Raw genomic sequence first — 24,814 nt, forward strand, 5'->3', positions numbered from 1 at the left:
TCATCACAGCATGTTTTGAGAACTTATCATATGACTCTGTTATACTATTATTTCACTGCATTAGTCCCATTTTTGTTTGGAGCTTATAACTTGACACTAACTCTCCCAGTACTGTACAGTTCTGGAATCATTTCTGGAAATTATTTTTCCCACTTGAAATAATACATTCATGATCCCGTACCTGATAAAGTTTAGTGATCACTTTGGTACGAATGTCTTGTTCCATTACATAGAGATGTTGGGAGCATAGTGGATGCATAGTAGGGATAGTTTCCTTGCTCCTCCCTTGGGGATTCCCCAGGGATCTCTAGTAGAGAAACCTCAGACTACTTCCTCTAAACTGGGAGGACACCAAGATTCTCAAGAGTTCTCTGTCCTCCAGAATGCTTTTTACATTGTTGCTGTTGCTGTTGTTATAGTTATATAAAGAGGGAGAATAGCACAATAGTACAGTTCTGATGTGGTCCTGTTAAAGATTTTAAAGTCCAGAGAAACCATTGGCTTCAGGAAATTTTTAAAATAAGTATACAAAAGCATAAAGAATAATTAATATACAAAACCAGAAACAGAGATGTGTTGAGGAAGCATGGGAAGGGGTTAGAAGTAGTATATATGATCTGGGCAGAAACTGAGGTGGTTCAATAGAACTGCCAATACATAATCACACACTTGTGTAATTGTGTGATTATAGCTGTCTGTGTATTTTTAAAAACCCAATCATGCAGCCAGAGGCAGAGTAAACAGAGTGGTGTAAATTGTAACCAAGCATCAAAACCGACAGCATTGAAGCACAAATACAATGATAGTGTAAAAGAGTACATTACCATCCCACATTTTTTTCTGGAAATGTGAGTTTCAAATGTAACAACCTGAAACATGTGACTAGCATGATATGTACCCTCACATCCATCCAGTGGGCAATAGTGGTAGTGGTGATGCCCTTGACCAACAAAAAGACACATTCATCATCATCAAAGCTTCTCAGTCTTCTTCATCGGGCCAAGGTGATAAAATAGCACACTGGGGGGGAAAGGGGATGATGCATTCTACTTTGTATGTTATAGGAAGTATGTGTACAGTGGGCCCTTGTAGCCACTGGGGTTTGGTTCCAGGACCGTCCATAGATACCAAGATCCATGGATGCTGAAGTCCCATTAAATACAATGACATAGTAAAATGGTATCACTTACATAAAACAGGAAAATAAAGGTTTGCTATTTGGAATTTATACGTTTTTAGACATGTTCAGCCATGGGTGCTTGAATCTATGAATAAAGAATCTGTGGATACAGGGAGACAACTATAGTTAAAAAGTAGGGTCTCCCCATGACTGCTGACTGGGAACAAAGACAATAAAATTGAGGCAGCTTGGCTTCTCCATTTGATGTTACAAAACACTCTTTTTTGAGAGCTGTATGTGCATTTATACATTTATTTTCAATAATTTTGATACACACACACAGAGAGAGAGGGAGACAGAGAGAGAACACAATTTAACAAATATTAAATTTATATTCCAAGTGTTAAAGACAACATCAACATCAATGAGCTTCAGACAGTATTGTCCAATGAAAGAACTTTTGCCACATTTAATAGCCTGTTTTCAGGAAACAGGAAAAACTCCTCCCCATCTACTTATAAACTCTGTGCCCCCCCCCCAAACTCTCTGTATGTTGGCTATTAAGAGCACAGGACTATAAGGCCAGTAACAACCCTAAGAAAGAGCCAAGAGAGAGAGAGAGAGAGAGAGAGAGAGAGAGAGAGCGTTTAGTGCTGAAAGAATCAGGTGGTATGTATAAGAAATGATCATTTGAATTATTAAATCTTCCATTTTTTTTGCCATATACCATCAAAAATAATACATAACATTTGCTATACAGCATCAAAAAATGGTATTCCAGTGCAGGATAAGGTGGAGCAAAGATGACTCCTTGCTACTTTCTTCCTGTGAGTGAATAGTCATTACTTATAGTGTTGTTTGCCATCAAAGAACAAACAGACAAGCATGCAAACTAGTAACCTGTTCTGACCTTCTACCTTTTGGTCCCTAGGGAATCCTTTTAAAGAGAAAAACATTGATTTTTTACATCAGACAGTTATATATCACAATTAGTAGTAAATTGCCCATGATTCCCTGTATTATGTTCCCCAGGGAGCCTTCTGTAAGGAGAAACCAGTGATTTTGACTTTTCAGCTGTGGATTTGCCCTTAAATTACATCTTTTATAGTCTTTGTCCATACAGCATCTATAACAGAAAACTAATGGAGGGGAGGGAGAAAGAAAGAAAAACATCTTAACACCAGCAAGGCCTGAGAAAAACAGCTTCTTTACCTTTTGATCTAGAAGAAAATTTCATGCGGTAATATTTCTTCTTTCATTTTTGTCCAACCAAAAGTGATGCACAGAAAGTGGAAATGATAAATATCCCATCTTCTGAGACCCACATGTTTTGTAGGCTCAGAGTTTTACCTCACTTCTCTTGCTGTCTCTTTGCAAACACAAACCTCTATAAAGTGCACAAAGGCCTTTCAGTTAAAAGTAGAAATGAAGTCATTTCAGCCAGGAAAGGATGGAGCAGGTTCCAGAAAAAGAAGCCAAAATTGACTTTATTATCAATTATTTCTTTAGTAATATGTGCAATCTTTGTAAAGTTTAGGTCAATCTTTTTTATTTTAAAAATCTCCCTGTAGCTAGGTAATTTGTAAGTATATTTCAATGAGAAAGAAGAAAGATTAAAATTGAGTAGTTGGAGGCTGGTGGCTTCCGTGTCTCCTCTTAGTTTTACTGCACCCTAGTAGCTTTTAATCTAAACTTTAAAGGAGTTATTCAAAGTGCTGAGCACCATCAGCTCAATAGGTTCAGCTCCTTAGATAGTTCTTTTAAAGCCTGAAATCCTGAACATATTGATTGCACCATTAACAGGGAAGATACAAGCCATAACTGGACTCAGTGATTTGCTGAAGGTGACTCAATGGTTGCAGATTTCATAAGTGAAAAAAGTGATGTGAGTCACTCTGAGATACTTTATGAGACTTATTCAGGTGCCAGTTCATGGCAGATGTACAATATGTATCTAGATCATGCATGTCCAAACCAGAGTCCCTACAGATTGTACAGCTATATATTATTTACCAGGAAACTAAAAACCATTTGACTTATGGAAGAAAGTATGACAATTCATGTTGTTAAGGGAAATGTTATGTTTTTGGACCAAAGTTCTCAGAATGCTTCAGCCAGCACCATTTTAAAAATAAACCCTTGTGGTATAAACCCAGCGCTGAGGAGCGTCGGAAGTCTTCCAAACGAAGCAAAGGACACTCCTCAGTTCTGAATGGGGATGGTTTGGCACCGGGCGATGGAATGAGGCCATTTTGAGGATGCTTTGAGATGTGGTAAAATTCATTTTTCCTCAGACTAACGCGGTCCCGCATGCCCTCTTCCCATGCCCATAAAAGGGGGAAATGGGTGCGATAAGCTTCCCAGACAGTGTGGTAATTCAGAGCTTTAAAATCAGCCTTCAGGCCCTCACCATATGGTATCTAGTCATCTGGAAATAAGTGCTGCAACTGAGGTACAATATATGTGTATGAAAATGTAAATTGGTGATGTGTACCTTTCTCATAGAATTAGCGCTCTTGCTCATTCCAGCTTTCTATGGGTAGAAACCATCCGATAATCCCATTTCCATCACTGGAACAACTAAATTTTGTGCCCAAGATGCAAGGAACCTTTTACAAAGACATTTAACATTTAAATAAAATTAAACACACAAAAGATCATAAACAAACATTACATAATGTGGGAAGATTCTGTGCTACTGAAGCAGAGTTGCTGGTGTACAACTACAGACCCCGAAATACATCAAGCTCTGAAATGTTGCCAAATCAAATATTGCCCACCTGGAATCCATTTCTTTGGGGATTAAAATGAAATACAAACAATCCTGATTATTTTTTTAATAGTAACTGTCTTTTTGTAAAAGACAGTGCAGAAGCAAATGGCAATATGCTCCTATCCCAACTGACTTCACCAAATGTGAACTAAGAAGAACAGAAACAGTTTTGAAAGATGAATGTAATGAGCTCTCTAGTGTCTCCCTCTCCTGGTTCCTAGACCCACTGTCTTAAATGAAAACACATCTAAAATTTGAAATATAACAGCTACAAAAGTGTTGAATAACTTCTATACACCTACACATGTGTGGTAATAAAGTCAAAATATGACTGGGACATTTGTTCTTAACAAGGTCTCTCATTTTAGTCATAGTTTGTTACATCTTGAACCTTGAGATTCTTGGATGTAAGGCCTTGTTGTTGCAGAAAGCAGATCAGATAAAACTGGCTGAATGATAACAAGTTTAGATTGCAGACCATGTGTTTAAATGCTCCTTCATTTCAATAAAATACTTGCATTTAGTGGTGAAAATTTTAGAGAAAAACATTGAAAGGTGGAATCTCTGAATTATATATTTCACTGAAGCTATCTACGGGCATGTCTATATGGGGCAATTACACCGTTTCTCCCCATCCTCACTGCAACCTGTTTAAATGATGCAAGATTAAAGCCCTAATTTGGGTGCAGTGTGGGGTGCAGAGGTAACAGAGATATCTCGAGCAGCTCTGGGGCCAGAATACCCTGGAAACATCCCAGAGTATTATGGCCAGTGTAAATGAGCCCTCAAATCTACCTTATCATCTAAAACATGGGTGGGCAACTGCCTTGGGCAGGAGCCTATTTTGCCCTAGATGCTCCCCATGAGTTGCATCCCCCCCACAAGAAGTCTTATTACTTCCATTTTTCTCTGCTGTCCATCTCAAAATGTCAGTCAGAATTGTCATTGTTTCACTTCCTCTCACCATTTTGAGGTGGACTACAGAGGAAATTGGAGGTATTAGGGGCAGTAGGAGGTATTGGGAATTGTGTGGATGGTGATATTTTCAAACGTTTTCATGTGTTTTCTTTGTGGTGGGAGCTTCTGTGTTATTTTGAAGCAAACAATTATCTGTCTGAAAAAACATTGTTGGGGTTAGGGGGGCCTTGAGGGACTGAGAAGTTCTGGAGCTGAAAATGCGGGCTTCAGGAGCCATATGTGGCCCACAGGCTATATTTTCTTAGGAAACTATCACATTAGGAATGGGACGTCATTGTCCTGTCCCTGTCCTTGTCATGGCCAGCCAAGATCATCTCTCGGAGGTTGAGGAGGAGGACGAGCCTCCTCCAGAGCAAGAGCTAATTGAGGCTACACCAGGTGGTAATCCTGCTCTGCCAGGTCCCAGCTGTGCTCTCCCAGCCCCAGAGGAGGAGGCCCAACCAGGTCCTAGTGCTAGGGAGAGGCCTCCTGTGGTGCAACAGCCTAGTGGTGACTCTGGGGAGGAAGCTTGCCTGGATGTGCCTACTTACAAACAGAGAAGGGCTGAGAGTGCTTGCAGGCACAGATCCAAGAGGATTGCAGAGAGGCAATTAGCCAACCAGACTCGGGTGGCACAGGGGAGAGTTTCCCTTACTTAAGCTGTAGAGAGGCCTCCACTCAGTGTCAGAGTTCATTGCATGATCCCTTGGTGTGATTGCTGCTGGCACTGGCTCCTTGTATCTTGACTCCTTGTTGCTTTGACCTCAGACTGGACCATTGTTATCTTCTGGCTGCTTTGACCGTGGACTGCTTTGACTACTCTGACTCCCGGTATCCTGACTTCGGCTTGGCTTTCGGATTGCTCTGACGTCTGGTATCCTGACTTCGGCTTGGCTTCTCAGACTGCTTACTCCTTGCAAGGTCTGTGTCTTGCTTCCACTTGCTGGACTAAGCCATTCTTATTGGCATGTGTCTGTGTGTGCTGGCTGCAGTCCAGGACAGTCCTATCCTTTCTGCCTGATCGTGGGAAGCACTTTCACACTTGACCCACACTTGATCCAACAGGGATGCGTGAGTGAGAGTGATAGTGCAAATCACTTTCACAATGCAGCAAGCTGAAAATGATTTCAGCCATTAGCTAAAAGTGCTTTCAGCCGTCATTTGTAGTCTTTTGTATTAATGGCTTAACCCATTAATACCATGATGGCTGAAAGCACTTTTCAGCCTGCTGCAGTGTGAAAGTGACTTCCGTAATCACTTTCACTCAGGTCATGGATAGGATAAATCCAGGGGACTTCTCTATCTCTTTCCCCTTGTGATACTCTCCCTAATATAAAATATCAGTTAATTTTTTCATCTATCTTTTCAGAAAATATTTTAAATTCTATTAATATCACTATTGATGTTGCTAAAATGATTTATGCATTAGGTATCATCCAAAATTCATATTTCTTTTAAAGTGGGCATGGCACAGAGACGCATGTAATCTTGGGAAACAACAAGTAATTTATTTACACAGTATCAGAATGGACAAAGTAAGGCATCAAATTTGTATATGTTAATTTCTAAATATATATACAAATTCAGGAATCATTGCTATTATTTAAATAAAAATATAGGAGATTATCACACATTTTAATAACATGGCTTACCTTTCCCAAATTGAAGTCTAATTTGGGCTTCATCGGGGTCCTATCACATTGCTTTTGTTGCCAAATCCACTATCTGAGTACTACCTGGTTGCAGCCCGTGTCCCTTTATGCACTTTGGCAGGCATTTTTCAAAGCTGGAAAGTTCCTGACTTTGAAAAATGGCCACCGAAGCGCATTAAGGGACCCAGGCTATAGCCAGGATTTACTCAGATGGCAGATTTGGAAGCAAAAGCCATGTGATAGGACCTGGATGCAGCCCAAATTAGACTTGAATTTGGGAGAGGTGAGTTGCATTATTAAAATGTGTGATAATCTCATAGTATAGCTCCCTCCAGTGGTGAACTGTGATTGGTGCATTTCCATACAGTTGGCTCCTTGTGCAACCAATCAAAACCTATTGGTTCAAATTCAATTGCTAGAATAGACCCACTGAATCAACTGCTGAATCAGAATTCATATAAATCCTATTGATTAAATGGGTCTGCTCTACTTCGGATTAGTAGTTGGGTTTAATTCACTTTCTAGCTATTCCATTTTGCTTTCCTAAATGCAGTTTTTGTGGTGAGAAGGGGTGGGGGGAAGGTAAAAGAAATGGGGAAACTTAGAAGAGAAATGAAAGAAGTTATCATCTGGACTGCCCATTAAATTATGTGAATGAGGTTGAGTGATTGCGTTATAAAAATGTTGTCTGGAATGCTACCCATTCAGTTTGGTTTCCATATGCTACATGTTAATGGGCAATTTTGAGGTCCCTACTCTGCCTTTTTTATTCTTTAATTTAGGCAGTTCTTTAAGTATAAGGTATCTTAAAACAAAAAGCTGGCCTCCAACAGCCCTTCACACAGAACATTATCTTGTATGTAGTAGTATATATGGCCACCCTATTACAGAACAAAGACAATACAGTAGTTTTCATGGTTGGCATGGTTAAGATATATTATATATAAATTATGTATTATGTATTTTTATTTAAATCAAAAATACTTGTTAGAATAAATTTTTGGTAATGAATGTAAAGTTTATGATACAGAATTTGCTGATGAGTCACATTAGTCTCTCTCAGGACTGTTTTTCCCCTCTCTCTATCAGTTAAAATAAATATAACAAGAAGGAATGGCTTGATACTGTTTAATCTCAAACCCTTTCTCTTAGATATCAATACTCATGATTTGAAAAACCACCAAATTATTATATGGGTGGCGATTGCCAATAAATGTGCAGTTCTCCATATTCCCTGCATTGTTCCTCCATTCGAAACCACCTGTAGATATTTTGAATCACTAATTACCATAGGCGGGATACAGACCGCCAATTTGGGGTGGGCTGCAGCCGCCCCTTCGCACCATGTATTGGGGCCAGGGCAGTCACAGCGGCAGCCCAAAGGCCTCAATACGGCACTTTTCAGGACTAGGGAGGAATGGCAAAATGCCGCTCCTCCCTGGTCCCGAAAAGGGGTGTCCTGGGGCTTCATGCCCCAGGACACCCCAGGAACCGCAGCCACTTGGCCCCTTTCCCCCAGCGCCATTCCCTCAGCAATCTAGTTTCCGCTGAAATGAGGTGACCTCTGGGAAGGAGCTCCATTTCAGAGCTCCTTCCGGAGCCTCTGAAAGGGCACCACAAGTGCCCTGCAGCGGCGTCAGGACGTGATGGCCACACTGTGCCATTTGGATGCGGTGCAGCCATCATGTCAAAATGGCGGTGCCCATGTAGACAGGGAGCTGCCATTTTGATGCCTTGGCGACATACTAGGGTTAGGGAGTGTCTAAAAAGGACGCTCCTGGGCAACCCTAGTACATCACCACGATGTACTAAAAGGCCCATCTGTACAGGGCCATAATTTCCATGAGGACTATTGAAATGGTTACATCAGGTGGGGGGAGCACAGGGGATTTTCCCTTTGCCCCATGACAAATCCTGCCAGAGTGCCTAACTTATATGACAGTTGTGAAATGTCTGCCTCCTGATAGTGTAACAGGACAAAGGTAGCACTCATGCATGGAGCTCTTCCCCAGATGGAGGGCTAGGTTTGAGAATGGCTCTACTTTGGAGTCAGGGCCCACATACTGTGGCTTGGAGGGATTGGTTGTCAAGTGGGTTGGTTGATGTCCTCCCTACAGCAGCCCTGTCTAAGTTCCCATAGTATCCTTCCCCAGTCCTTGCAGGCCAGCAAGAAACCTTGCATACTACTCTGCCACTGAGCACTGGAATGAACCTGTCCAAGGAGACTGCTTGCCTGGGAAATGGGAGTATGCAGTTGGGCAAGCCAGCCGTGTGACTTGGACATCTGAGAACACTGTTGCTTTGCTGAAACTGCCTAGACTGAGAAAAGGGAAAGAAAAGGATGAGGTTCACCTGCAAGAAGCCCAGAACACTGGAGGAGGAGGAGGTGGAAGAACTGAAGGAGCAAGGAGGGAAGATTTTGCAGTGGATGCTTCTATTTGTTTCATAACAAAGAGTGGGGAGAGCTGTTGCCCACACTACAATCTTCTCCTCCCCTCCCTCTTTAGATAAGGTGGAAATCTGCAGTCTGTTCTCCTCCTTTTAAACAGGGTTTTTTTGTTGTTGTTGTGCAATGGCAGTATCAGCTGCTATTGTGGCTTCCTTCTCTTGTGATCTCCATGACTTTCCATGTATGTGTGAGAGGGGGGGCAGTCTTCATGTGATGTGGGCAATAGTGCTTCTTTTTCTGCCTCATGTAGTGGGAGAGCTTGGGCCTGCTTCAACCATCCACTCAACCAATTTCTAGACCGACAAAAATATGTTTCCATAAATTTTCTGGAAAATGGTCTACAATTTAGCTTCCTTCTTTTTGCACCATTTTGGCTTTAAAAAAAAAAATAAAGGCTCATGGCAAGGGGGTTGCCCCTCTCCCCTACCCGCTGGCCCCTGAAAAATACATTCTCTTCAGGCTTGGGCTTTCATAGCTTCCTGACTTGTGTGCCCTCTAAGCTTTCCATGAAACCAATCTTAACACATATTAAAATGAGCTTGCTAATTTCCTACATACATAAATGCAAGCAAAACAAGCACATCCACTAAGAAAAGTCTCATAGATAAAAGGGAAAAGAGACTAGCTGAGCATAAGATTTATTTTAGACAAATCAGAGCAGTCAGTGCAGTGGGATGCCAAGAAAATTGGCAACTTCTTTTTAGCAGGACAGAATTCACTTCTGCTCTAGTCTCTTACACTAACTTGTTCGTACTCTGGCCTATATAGTTTATTGCTTCTTAAGACTGTTTCATCATGAAACCCGTGCAAGGTTTATCTCTCACACACAATAATCTTGTTATAGACAATCTGGTTATTGAATGTCCTCAACAAAGAACAATCTTGTTAATAGCTAGCCCGCTCAAAGATGTGTCACTTCAAATCCATCTTGCCCAGGATCTCAACTTACACATAAATGACCTCATTTGTAGCTCCCCTTTTCCAGACTGATGATGGCTGTTCTGTATTGAAGGGGGGAAAGAAACCTTACAAAAAGGCTTACTTGGTTTGTTGAATTTATTTCACACAAAAATAGTGAGAAGGAATGGTATAGTAACTTTTATCCTTCTACCTATGGTGCGAGTGGTGTCCTGCTTTTCTTTTCTTTTTTCACTTTCTCTTGAATTATTCCATTCATTAATTTTAATATAAGTGAAAAACACTCAAAATAGTTCTTCATATCATTCTGCACATCAAAAGGACAAAATGGAATCATGCCAGCTTCAAAGCACTACAACACTTTCTTGGTGGTAGGAATGGAAAGTTATATAGGTACTCAGTACAACACAGAAGAAAATATTAAGTTATACTCTTAAGAAGGCATGATGGTAATTAGTGAAAAGTTACTTTTCCACATGCCTCTGTCAAGACCTTTGGTGCAGTTCAGTACATGTGTAAGGCAATTGTTTAAAAAGAATATTTTTCCAAATACACAATACTACACTTGTGTGGTGTACTATCTTTCATCGTTCTCTACGATGCAGTTATCTTGGGAGAGAGGGGTGGGAAATGCGAGACGTTGCTTATGCAAACTGAAAGATATTCCAACTCTATGATTCTATGATTCTAAGTCAAATTTAGGGATAGTTGGGTCTGTCAAACCTGAACTAGACTGTTTAATGGTTGATAATGCCGTTGATTCTGTTGAAGCCTTGGTAAATACATGGAATACCGATCTTACCAGGGCTATCGACATAATTGCTCCCAAGTGTCCTTTCCAACCCGCTTCAAATCAGAAATCCTGGTACACCAGACAGCTGAAGAACATGAAGTGGGTGGGACAATGACTAGAGTGCGATTGGTGGAGAACTGGACTCTTATCTGACACAACTCATCATAAGTATTTTCTTTATTCTTATATTGCATCTGCAAAGTGTCATTCAGAAGAGCTGTTTAGGGTGGTGAGGGAACTGATGGTGATGACATCTACTCAGAACCCTCTATTTAATCCAGCAATAGCCTGCTGTGATGCATTTAACATCTACTTTGCAGATAAAATCTCTCAGATAAGAGTCCACTTGGACGCCAATGTTGGAGCAAAATCAACTGATGAAGTGTCCAGTGAATCCGTTTATGAGATTGGACTGGATCATTTTGAGCTTGTGAGCACTGATGACGTGGACAAGATCCTTGAAAGGGTGAGGAAGACAACATGCTCTCTTGATCACTGCCCATCATGGCTCGCCATCCAGGGGTGATGCCTTGATGGCACTTCTTAGACGTGTCATCAATGCATCCCTTGGGGAAGATTATGTACCATCTTCTCTAAAGGAAGCGCTCGTTAGACTGCTCCTGAAAAAAAAAAAATTTCCTTGACCCCCTGGACATGAAAAATTACAGGCTTGTTTCCCATTTGCCATTTTTGGGCAAGGTGATCGGAAGAGCTGTTGTTCTTCAGCTCCAAGTGGTCTTGGATGAAGCCGATTATCTAGAACCATTTCAAACTGGCTTCAGGACAGGATATAGGGTGGAGACTGCCTTGGTCGCCTTAACTGATGACCTTTGTCTAGGCATCGACAGAGGGAGCGTGACCCTGCTGGTGCTTCTAGACCTCTCAGTGGCATTCATTACTATAGATCATGATATCCTCTTGGAACGCCTGAGAGAGTTAGGAATTGGCAGCACTGTGTTGCAGTGGTTCCGGTCCTTCCTCTCGGGCAAGTTCCAGAGGGTGATGCTTGGGGACAGTTGCTCTTCAAAAATGGAGCTTAATTGTGGCATCCCTCAGGGCGCCATCCTGTCCCTGATGCTATTTAACATTTATATGAAGCCACTGGGATAAATCATCTGTAGACATGGGGCAGGGTTTTATCAGTACACTGATGACACCCAAATATATTTCCCCATGTCTTGGGCATCGGCTATGACGACAGATGGCATTTCTCCCCTCAATCAGTGTCTTGAGGCATAATGGACTGGATGAGGGAAAACAAGCTCAAGCTGAATCCAGACAAAATGGAGGTACTGACAATCGGGGGCCCCAAACTAGGTATTGTGTTGCAACCTCCAGTCCTAGAGTGGTTCACACTCTCATCAAAGGACTGTGTTCACAGTCTGGGGGTGCTTCTTGATCCGTCGATTCACATGAGAAATCTGGTGAATATGACAGTCAAGAGCGCCTGTTATCAGCTTCAGCTGGTACGCCAGCTGTGCCCTTTGCTGGAACCGAGGGACCTCGAAACTGTAGTACACACACTGGTAACTTCAAGACTTGATTTTTGCAATGCGCTCTACATGGGGCTACCCTTGTGCCTAGTCCAAAAACTTCAACTGATACAGAATATGGCAGCCACGTTGATTACTGAAACATCCAGGAGTGACCATATAACACCAATACTAACGTGACTCCACTGGCTGCCTATTAGTTTTTAGGCACAGTACAAGGTGTTGGTTATCACCTTTAAAGCCCAACATGGCTTGGGCTCAAGTTATCTAAGAGATCGCCTACTTCCATATAATCCACTCCATATACTCAGGTCCTCTGGGAAGAATTTATTGCAACCTATAAAAACCAGACAGACTGCGATTTCCCAGAGGACCTTTTCTGCAGCCTCTCCCAGTCTATGGAATCATCTTCCAGATGAGATCCGTCAAATTACCAATTAGACAGCTTCAAGATGGATCTCTTCCAGCAGGCTTTTCCAGAATAAAGTACTTGGCCATAGATGTGATGACTATCCCACTGTTATTGGTTTTTAATAGTTATATAATTTTAAATCTTACATTGTTTAATTTTTTTTAAAGGGGGGATACTTTGTATATATGGATGTACTATTTTAACTGTTGTAAGCCGCTTTGATTGTTTTAACAAAAGGCAGGGTAGAAATAAAAGTTTTATTTATTATTATTTAACTCATTGAAGGTCTCATTCTTCTAATGCCAAGCTCTTACAGCCCAGTTCCATCGACTTTTCTTTCCATGCAACGAAATCCATATTTATTCCACATTTTTAACTGTATGACTTTTCAGAGCTTGGAAGTTACTTTTTTTAATTAAATACTTTTATTAATATTAAGAAAAAAGAAAAAAATTACATATGCTTTTAAAACATATAAATGTTTTCTCCTTATACAAAACATATAAAACAGTAGCTAGCTCTAAAAAAAATAATAAAAAAAATCACCATCTCTTGAAGCTGCAGATTTTCCATCTGGGAATGGTGGAGAGTTCCACCCTGCAGAACTGGTACATTTCAAATAGCATGGTTTGCTCTTTTGGAAGATTTCTTCCAGCTTGGGACTCTTCACACTGCCAAATAAAGTCTTGATGTCAGGTGAATTGTAATAGTGATGTAGAATTGTTTGGCTTAGTTCATTTCCAGTAACTCATGAAGGGATGGGCTTGCGGGGCTGGCTATCATCATCTGTTGATTCATCACTATTCAAATCCATTCCATAATCATTTAACTTGGGCTGTTTGTGGATTTGTGGTGTCATCTGGTATGAATTACAGACTGGTGAGTTCTCAATATCTGCTGTCACATTCAATTGTTTCTTAGCAGCCTTTGCTTCAGCCTCTGCTTTCTGTTGTTCTTGTTTCTGCTTTTCCTGCAGTTTCCTTTCTTTCTCCTCCACCTCTTTTCTTAGACTCTCCTTCTCTTTAGCTGCTGCTAAAACCTCTCTCTGCAAGCGAGCAGCCTTCTTTTTCTCTTGTAGTTCACACTCCCGCAGTGCTTGCAGCTTTTCCTGTTCTTTCTTCTTCTGCAGTTCTTTCTCAGCGATCAAATTTTTCTCCCTTTTGAGTTCTGCCTGATGATGTTCTGCAACTTGCGAGCTTTCACCTGCTCCTCTTCTTTCTTTTTCTTTCCATTTTTCTCCTTATGCTGAGCAAGCTTTTCCTCAGTCTTTTCTTCTCTTCTTCCATCTGTTCTACCAGCTCCCAAACCTGTAGCACCTTGCAAAGATGCCCTTCACACTTCCACTTCATAGCTGCCAGTCGTCATCTCTTTTCCTCTTGTAATTTCTGTTTTTGATATTGTTCAGCCTCTTGTTTTTTCCTGAGATTTTCATACCATTGCTTCTCCTTTTCCTGGAAAGTGGTCGCTAAAGGAGCATTTTGCTTGAGGGATGATTTTATAGTGGTGTTTTGGCTGACAGAGCCTGAGGTCTTTGTGAGCATTTTGATCTTGTGCACTGTGCGCATGAATGTCTTGACCGAGTGGACAACCTTGCTTTCAAGACATGGAGAAGATGGAGCCTTTTTTTCTTGGTAGAGACAGCTTATCTTCTGTGTATTGTTCATCCTCTGTCTCACCAAGTGCTCTCTTATAGCTTGCCTTTCTCCCAACTTTCTTGGATGACCTTTGCACCTCTTCACTGTTTACAGAGCTGCTCAAGCTTGGATGCGTCGAACAGCTGATAACCTCTGGTCTGATTTATGCTTCAACCAAATCTTGACAAAAGATTTGTGGAACATCATTTCCTTTCTGACAGTTAGTGAGCACTGTTCAACCAGAGACGCTCTGAAGTTTTGGGACGGCCTATCCCTTCAGCTTTGATATACTGATTGACGTTTTGGTGTCTGTGGCCTTTCAATTAAGTTTTCTATAACTTCCATCTCAGAAATGCAACTTTCTTGGACCTTGACAGAAACTGTGTTGTCTAGTGTGCTAGGTTCTTTACTTTCACTAGTATTGGCTGACCTGAGAGCTCAAGATCTAGTTATATGGCAACATGGTGACATGTTTTCTATGGCACGTTACAGAACGCCTGTTTGGGGCGTCCTGTAGGCGCTCCTTTCCCCATCGGATCGGGTCCTAACCTGCCAGAAAGGCAGCCTCCGAGGTCCTGATCTGCCGCTTTCCAGGCCGCGGGGAAGTGGCAAAAGGCCGCTTTCCAGTGGCCTGGAAAGGGGTGTCCTTGGGGCTTCATGTCCCAAGGACACCCAACGGCAACGGGGAGGAGGAGAAAGGGGCCGCTTGGCCCCTTTCTCCTTTGCGTCACTGGCGCAGCCGTCTAAAGGCTGCGCCAGGTACGCAAACTGCGGAATGAGCTCTGTTTCGGAGCTCCTTCTTGCGCCGCGGAAAGGGTGCTCTATGCGCCCTCATGCGGTGCGACGACATCACAACTGCACCGCCTCGTTTGGAGGCGGCGCGGTGGTGACGTAGTCATGGCAGCGCCCATTTGTATAGTGCGCCACCATTTTGTATGGACTGGGTCCGTACTAGGGTTAGGTGTGTGCGTAAGGTACGCACTTTGCCTAACCCTAGTACATCCCCAGGATGTACTTTACGCCTGTTTGTAATGGGCCTATGTTAGGTTTTGTTAGGTCTAAATCCTTTTGGCTAATTTGTTCTGAAAATAATGACAGTTTGCCATGTCTTTTTGATGATCCAACATTCTTGGATGACTTTTGCACCTCTTCAATGTTTTCAAAGCTGCTCACTTTGCACTCTTAATTTTGCTGACCCTCTTGAGTAGCTGCAGTGATACGGGCTTTATGTGAATGCAGGAACATTCTGATGTTTTGATGAACCAAAAAAACTCCAAAGATGAGGGCTGCAACAAGAAGCAGGGGTGACTTGGCCTGGGTTTAATTACAGCTTTTAAGACTTCCAATCAAAGACAACTTCAGCCTAAATGAAAAAGAAGCAACAGATGAACGAATCAATGAAGCATCCCATTAGAAGTTACATTTTAGACTACAACTCCTGGAATCTCCCAGTCTGACTGAATACTTGATGGGATATCACCAAGAGAAAGATTATCACATCAGACCCATGAGACTTGCATGGCCTGAAATAATGTGAAATGGTGAAATTGCTTCTCTCAAAAGGAAATTTGGACGACTCTATACAGGGTTTCCCCCCCCATGCAGCCCAGACACTTCCAGTCATTAGACTACTGTTTGGATAACAGCATGACTGCCTGACAATAACTAGATTTGCTCTTGTATATTGATCTATCTGTGATAAAGAGTAGATTAACAATGAGCATCAAAGTATGGAAGAACCTAATTAAAGACATGGCATTTGCCTGGATGGTCCATTCCAAAAGCTTCATGGCTTTAGTATTTTTAATTGCATACATGTACTTTTTTCTAGGTTCTATGGGGTAAACTGTAACTGAATATTGTAAACACAATTTCACTTTAAATTTCTATATATATACAATACAACCAATACAAATTATATATTACATTTGACACATATGCACTATCCCAGGCAGCCAATGAAATGCTAGTGCAGAACTTGACTGCAGGAGTCTTCTGCCTGTGCTATACAGTGTTAATAATAATAATAAAATTTATTTATATACCGCTATTCCAAATTCCAAATTCGATCACAGCAGTGTACAACTAAAAAATAATACAAAGAAACACTCAACAACAACATGATAAAAACATCCCAATACAATAAAAACTATAAACATACAACTATTAAAATCACAAGAACCAAACTAGCTGGATAAACAATTGTATATCAGAGGGAGAACAACGTAACATCAGGACAAATGGGGGAAAGCTTGTCGGAAGAGAAAGGTCTTTAGTTTCTTCCTAAACAGATCAAGGGAGGTGAAGGAGCGGAGCTCGTCAGGAAGGGAGTTCCAGATCTGCGGGGCCGAGATGGAAAACGCCCTTTGTGAAGACGAGGAATATTTTGACTTGGGAACCCTCAGCAAATGCTTCCCGACGGATCTGAGAGTGCGGGGCGGATTATATGGGAAGAAGCGGTCCTCCAAGTACCCTGGGCCCAAGCCATTTAGGGCTTTATAGGTAATAACCAACACCTTGTATTGTGCCCGGAAGGGAATGGGCAGCCAATGTAGATCTTGCAGAATAGGTGTTATATGGCTAGTCCTGGAACATCCAGTGACCAACCTTGCTGCCATATTTTGTACTAATTGGAGCTTCCGGGTTTGGTACAAGGGTTGCCCCATGTAGAGCGCATTGCAGAAATCCAACCGAGAGGTTACCAGAGCATGTACCACCGTTTCAAGGTCCCCCCGGCCCAGGTAGGGTCACAGCTGGCGTATCAGCCGAAGCTGGTAGCAGGTGCTCCTGACCGTCGCATCCACCTCTTGTTGTGTGCCTTCAAGTTGTTTCTGACCCAAAGTGAACCTATCACAGGGTTTTCTTGGTAAGATTTGTTCAGGGAATTGCCTTTGCCTTCCTCTGAGGCCGAGAGTGTGTGACTTGCCCAAGGTCACCCCAGTCATGATTTTCCATGACTGAATGGGCATTCAACTCCTGCTCTTCAAAGTCAGCATCCAACACTCAAACCATTATACCACACTCATGCAGTCTTTATGCCCTCGATTAAAAAATACAAAGTAGAAGTAAATGTAATATAGAAATTGCACTACAAAGAATTTACCTTTTTGTTTTCTACTGAACACAGAACTGAAAATACCACTATCTTATTCAAAGTGAAAAGGACTTACAACTTAACCTTGGCATATGCATCTCCTCTCCTCTCCAACTCCAGCTCTCCCTCCCCTTTTGACCTGACCCAACAAGTACAGCCCTTTCCTTAAGATTTTCCCACCCGCTGGGCCAAACCAATACTCATGGGAGTTATATACATATATGTATATATATCTCTATGAGGTAGAACTTGGAAAAACAGTGTGGCATGCAGGGAGAGAGAGAGAGAGAGAGAATTTCATCAGTCCCAATAGAGCTTTCATCTGGATACAAAGAGTCTGAGGCATGATTGTCTCTCTCACTATATGATTAATTTAATGCCATCTTCTCATAAAGGAATCCAGGTCACACAGCTCAGGACCCCTTCTAAACGTGTGCCAAACATAGCTCTGAGAGACAGAAGTAAAATCATTTCTGACTTCCGCATCGTCAATGGAATAATTAAATCCCTCTTGCAGAGACTTTTATACAGCCTGTGTTACATTAGTAAGACCAAATGTGGCTTGACATGCCAGCAAAGATAGAAAAGGGGCTGGAGAGAAGACCCTTAAGAAAAAAAAAACATATCAGAAACTGAGCTTATTTCATATAAAGGTCATTTGGAATGACATACAAGAAACCCTGTGACTTCATTTTGAAGATATATCTATATTTTCATAACACTCTTGTTGTTTAGCAGCTAAATTTATTTCCTACTGCCTTTTACATCACAAGTCCTGCTTACATTGTCAGGAAGATTTTTTCAACTTTAGCTCATCTTACTTTAATCAGAAGATGCTCTAGCAGGAGAGCTTGAAAGAGGAGGGGTGAGGGAAAGAAAGGTCTGTGTGTTTCATAGAGGCAATTAGAAGTTAGTCTACTGAAAAAAGAAGAAGAAGAAAGACATCCCCTTGAAAATACAATGGTCTTAGCCTTCCCAGCGTATTGCACTGGGTGTAGGAGGTGAAGGCAAGAAGAGGCAATTTATTCTGCGGCTGGTTTCGAAATAAACACAGCCATGGAAGATAAGGAGTGAAAAAGGGATAAATCCTCCTGTAGCAAACTTGATGGACAGACAGGCTGCCATTAACAATGCTGTTGCCTTTGTAAGTACAGAGTGATGTGGAGATACCCTGGCATTTATACTGTAGACATGGTCCTTAAAGATCTTACACCTCCAATTCCTTAGAATTATCAGCTATCTCCAGCCTGTCAGTCATCCTGGCAATCTTAGATTTTTAGCTTGCAGGCCAGACAGATTATTGACAAAGCAATCCAGAGTGATATAATACACCCTGACAAACAACAGTGAGAGGGATTGTGTTTACTACTTTCACCATACCAATTCAGCTAAATTAATTCTTAATGCTGAAAGTAAACTTTCTCTTGATAAGCTGTCATTCCCAGTGCAGCATTATTTTGCTATACTACACTATCTCAAGTGAAGCACTAATACACTGCTGATGCAACTAATTTCACTTGCTAATAGCAACAGGAAGGAATAGGTCTCCAACCCTGCAGCATGGAAACCAGGTGGTGTAACAGTACATAAATATCACATTACATCTCACTACAACAAAGTTAGGGATGCTCAGTGAAAAAACAAAAATCAGAAACAATATGCATGCAGGCTTGCTCCTATGTCACTAATTGTTCCTTATTCTATAGGAATGATGTGGTTGCATGAATCAATATTTCAATACTACAATATTACAGCCAATACTACAAATGAACAAATCAATTTTCGGATGCTATTTTTGGCAATGTAAATCCCTCCTCCCTTTTTAGATCATAGAATCATGGAAAGGATCACAAGAGTTATCTAGTCCAACCCCCTTCAATGTAGAAATACACAACAAAAGTACTCCTGTGAGATGGCCATCCAACCTTTGCTTAAAAACCTCCAAAAGAGGGGAGTCTATTCTTCTGTCAAATAGCTGTCAACAGGCTTTTTTTAGCACTGAAAAACAAATAGCATGTTTACATTCCGTTTGCTAGATCCCTCTCTTTTATTTGTCTTTCTTTGCTACTAGTTGGTCATAGCCAAATATGAATGGCTATATAGTCTAGTGCTATCATCTTATTTATTGTGTTATTTCTGACTGATTGGGATCAGCCATACTTCAGGTCAGGATTCATTTCCATCTCGTGACATAATCACATAGAATAAACTGATTGACTATATGGTGTGTTGATGTTGCTCCATTCAGGAAAAGGATGATCTCCCCACTCCATTTCCCACCCCCAATCTTCCATCTTAGTTCTGAACAGTTCTGAACAGTGGCTTTGGGAGCCCTGGTGGCACAGTGGTTAAATGCCAGCCACTGCAGCCACAAGGTTGTGAGTTTGATCCCAGGGCTTCACTGCCTTCTATCCTTTTTTAGGTTGGTAAAATGAGTACCCAGCTTGTCGGGGGCAAATAACTTACAGATTGTAAACTGCTTAGAGAGTGCTGAGTTCACAGATGAGTAGTATAGTAATGTACTTGCTATTGCTATATTTGCAGAAGGAATCTGGCTGGAGGAGAAGGCTGTAGAAGAAAAGAGAAAAGGAGATATACTCTGAAAATACACTAGTTCAGTGGTGCATTTAATCTACTGGATGTTTGGAACTGTCAAAACAGCAACCATTGCAAAAAACAAAAAGAAAAAAGAAAAGAAGAAAATAACAATAGTCGTGTAATGGAATTTTATCAATATTTTTTCCTTAAAAGGGAAAAAATAATTTTAATTCAGGTGGTTTAGGAGAACACATTTACCACATTACCTTTAAAAAGAAAGAAACAAACAGAAAAACAACAACAAAATGAGAATATTCAGTTTAAACCTAACAAATGCTGTTACAAGAGAGCCACTGTTCACAACCAATATTTACCACCTGGTGAAATTTTCACAGTCTCCTTATGGTGTAAGTGTTTACACTGTATATTGTGTGAAACTTACTTTTATGAATAAAGAACCTATAAGGATAGTTGAAAGTGTGTTCAACCCTGATTCCTTGTGGATTGCTGTTGCAAGGTGACAAGTCCTGTGAGTAGAGGACTTGACTAGTCAAATACTGTTAATGGATTGATCTGTAGACCATCTATTATTGCCCTATTATTGCACCACAGTGAGATATTGTTAGTTATTTGAAGCAGTATTAATAGCAACTTACTTTTTAATTATGTTGCACAGCTGCATTATATTACATCTTAACAAGGGCAAGAAGCTTCTAGACCGTCTGTTTTCAGGACTTTTTTCTTCCAAAATGATGGTGCCCCCCCCCCCCCCCCAATATTTGGAAGCCTGGAGGATTTTTCTTCCTCTTTTCTTTACAATGTAGGCAACCTCCAGGCATACCTACCAATCCTACCAAATGATTGACTTGACAACAAAAGCAAAAGATGCTATGATTAGTGTGAGCATCAACACTCCAGAAAGCTCTGTGGATTAGTGGCAGCTGTCTAGATGAGTAAGGCTCCTGCCAGGGTAGGTCAGGGAATGACAAATGTGCCTCTCTCTGTGCCCCACCACTGGCAATAATTGCCTCACCGAGGCTAATGGCACAACCATCTCTTCCCATGACAGTATTCTGCCCAAATGTCCCTGTGACACAGCATGGTTCATAATATCCAAAGTCAGCCAGGTTATTTTAGTACAAAATCCAGAAAATCCCCTCAGCACTTCTCCTCATCCCTGGCAGCAAAACAATAAGAGCAAAGTCAATAACTGACCATTTGCTTACCTTTTATGATAGCCAAATTCTGAGGCATCTATCTCACCTTGCTTAATCTAGCTTTGGTAAGGGCCTTTTTTGTTACAGTATTCTGACTACAGGGTGTACTCTGACTCTAGAATGGTCTCCTAGCTGATTTTTTTCAGGCTTCTTTTCTGTCATAAACTAAAGATGCTCTTGTTTTAACAGGCTTATAATGCATTTCAATTGGCTGTTACAGATTTTTCTAGTTTCTAGCAGTTACAACATCAATGGAGATTGTTCTGCATTCTTCTAATTCCAAGAGTTCCTGGAATCTGCTGGGACTTGTTTCTTTGCATTAGCACCAAGAGTGGTAGGCATGATGGCGCAGCAGAGTGAAGCTATTTGTGGATATTGCTCAAAATGTAAATACGATGTCACCACAGTTAATTATAGTTATTTTTTCTTGTATTAAGAATATATTTTCAAATTAATACTCACTGATTCCACTAACAGTTTGACATTCTTCTGACAATTTGGAAAGGCTGTGTTCTAGTGATCTGCCATTCATTATGTGTTGTTGGGAACCCTTGAGGTGCAGTGGTTAAATGCCAGTACTGAAGCCACAAGGTTGTGAGTTCAATCCCAGGTGCTCCAAGGTTCACTCAGCCTTCCATCCTTTTATAGGTTGGTAAAATGAGTACCCAGCTTGTTGGGGGCAATTAGCTTACTGATTGTAAACCACTTAAAGAGTGCTGAGTTCACTAATAAGCAATATGGAAATATACAAGCTATTGCTATTGTTATATTTTTGCTTAATTACTGAATAAATTACTGGGAAATGGGCAGCCCCTCAGGAGTTATATGAAATGCCCTACAAACCTAGGTATAATACAGACATTTATTTCAAGCATACACTGACCATAATATTTGATTTGGATTTTAATACAGCAATTTAGAAAATGGCTCAGTTTGGTTTGGATAGATTTGGGGTTCATCATATTTGACATAGGCCCTTAACTTAAGTAGACATTTGCAGTGACAAAGGTTTGTACTCCCATGGGTAATTTCAAAAATAGCTATAACCATTTTTTTTCTTGCTTGCCAAATTGGTTCAATTTTAGGCAAAGCAACTCCATATGAGACAATTATGCCTGTCAGATTTCAGATGAACATATTGAAGATTTTTGTGCTACACAATTGTATATTGTGATTTTAAAATAATTTTACAAATTTATTGACACATTTGGGGGGAGGGAATTGCAAGAATAGTTTCTTCTTCTGAGGGAACTTAGAGGCTCAATAAACCCCTAAGGGGTGGTTCCGTGCCACCCCTTTCCTTGTTGGATTGGGACTGCGGCAACCCTATGCCGTGGCCCCAATCTTACCTTTCCATGGTGCAAAAAGAAGCCATTGGTCAGGCAGGTGGCATGGGGGCGGCACGGGGGCAGAGTCAGGGCAGCTGATGTGCAGTTGCCATGCCTCCACACCACTTCCATGCAAGTGTATCAAGCCCCTGAGGCTGCCAAGTTTCAGATAAATAAAGACAGAGAGTTTTGTGTAAGAGCCTTTATATGAAACAAAATACTTATCCTCTAACTTCCTTGGAGCCCATAATTTTGAAAATTGCAAACAGCATAGAGATAGACCCAAGTAAGAAGTCTGGAAAGATTCAGAGGAACAAGTTCAGTGGCTTTTCTGAAAAAAGAAGTGATCACATTTAGGAGAAAGATGCAAAGGCTTTGAAGTGTTAGGGATTTGGTTCCAGACCAAGAAGGTCCTGCTATGACCGAGAGGGACAGTTATAGTTAGAGTCTAGAAGGGAGGGATTCAGGGCACATACAGAACTCTGTGAAAGGGAGTTGCTGTAGTGTAATATCCTGTGGGATATCATTAGCCTTGGTGGCTGTACAAAGCTAAGGGGCTCAATGGACCACCTTGAAAGGACAGGCTGGAGCTGCCCGTTTTTGTTCCTGAGAGAGGTCACAGCAGCCAAACTGCGCGGCCTCCCTTCACACCAAAAAGCACCTGCTAAAAGCAAGTTCTTTTTGGTGCACACAGCGGATGCCATGAGTGCGCCATTGGTGCACTATCACACATCAATTATGCATTCACGGCGCACGACATGTGGATGCTGTACTGCGCTTGCACCATCATGGCAGCTCCTGTTTGAAGTAAACTGTAACTATAACAAAGTGAAACCAAGAAAATGAGACGTGAAGTAACAAGTGTATAAAACATCTCAACAAGTGAAATATTATCAAACCGCTGTTTAAATAAAGTTTTTGTTGTTGTTCAAGAAAGTCTCATCTGGAACTTGAATATTTACCATGCTACTAATAGTTCAAACAGATTTGAAAAGTCAAATAAAGGTGACAGTAACACAAGTTACACAGAATGGTGATTACAAGCAAAGTCGGCTTGACACAATTTGGTGGTAGCAGTGGGATAAAAAGGCCCAGGGTACTATCATCCAAAAAACTAAGTGGTGGTAATTAAAGTGGTCTTCACAACATCTACTTGGGAAGTGTCACCACAGGACTTAATCCCATCACCCACAATATTAGAGGTACTTTTATTTGATCATCCTCTAATCTTCTATATGCCATCCTGTCAACAATGCCCTTCAGCACTTACATTGGACAAAATGACCAGTCTCTGCACCACATACCAAATTGACATAGATTAGATATTAGGAATGAGAATGACAGTAGGAATGAGAATACAGTAGGACCCCCATATCTGCAGAACCAGTATCTGCACTTGCACTTACCTGTGAGCATGGCAGCCAAGGTTCTTCTTCGCCTTTTCCTCACCTTCTTCGCTGTGGCAGGTTTCCTGCTCCCACAGAGCCTGGGCACCAGAACCTCCATGGATGAAGACAAGGGCAACAGGATGGCTGCCCACATTGATCTTCCAGAAGCAGCCCACTCCCCGGGTGCCAAAGAAAAATCACTTCATGCACTGAGAGAAGTTGGCAACCTGCCCCACTCACTCCTAGTTGCCTCCTGGTTCTCTCTTTTTCTACACAAAGGCCAATATAGCAACAAATTTGGAATTTATATGAGTTACAATCTTTATTCTCAAAGAGTGATTGGAGAACACCTGTTAAAATGTGTTTTAGAGTTAGAAGGCAGGCCTGACAGTGACTCAACTACCTCCACATTTTTCAACCTTCCTTTTGCCTACCTCCAGATTTTTCACACAAACCAAAATTTTACATGTCATTTTGCTTTTGGAGATGAGTTGTCACAAAATGTTAATGAGGATTCATGTGGAGTCCAGCTTCTGTTCTGGTCACTTTAAGTTAGTCAACTTTTCTTCTGGAAGCAGCAGACAGAACTGTTCTTAAGGGACCCAATTTGGTTTGGACTTCAGGCTTTTCTTGAATCCAGTGCACATCATTAATTCCCACTTGTATATAATATGCCAAAGATGCTGATAGGAATCACACTGCCTGTGTTATAACAATAATAATTTTGTAATTTTAATTATTTATAAGGGGAAAATGTATGGTTCCAAAAATCTCTCCATTAAAAAAAAGCACCTTAGTATAAATCTCTCTGATACATTCTAATGCTACTTCATCTTTGCTGTCAGCCATGTTACAATGCATAAACCCTCATTAGCTCACACTTTACTTCCAAAGCGTGCTTTAACCAAGGGATCCACGATGCGTTAATGACTTCCAGAATTAAGACATGATTTGGGCAAAACAATAAATACCTTCATCTTATTAAGAGCATCCAGGAATGATGGTGCCTCATAGGGCTGCTTTGTGCTCACTCTTCTCTGCACGCATT

At 41.2% G+C, this 24,814-nt stretch overlaps 1 pseudogene; it reads right to left on the reverse strand.

Moving 5' to 3' along the window:
• The window catches only part of LOC121920654, a 96,735-nt pseudogene extending 72,851 nt beyond the window's left edge, over nucleotides 1-23,884 (reverse strand).
• Nucleotides 23,885-24,814: the final 930 nt, after the last annotated feature.

The sequence above is a fragment of the Sceloporus undulatus genome, chromosome 2 (assembly GCF_019175285.1).
Source record: "Sceloporus undulatus isolate JIND9_A2432 ecotype Alabama chromosome 2, SceUnd_v1.1, whole genome shotgun sequence".
NCBI lineage: Eukaryota > Metazoa > Chordata > Lepidosauria > Squamata > Phrynosomatidae > Sceloporus > Sceloporus undulatus.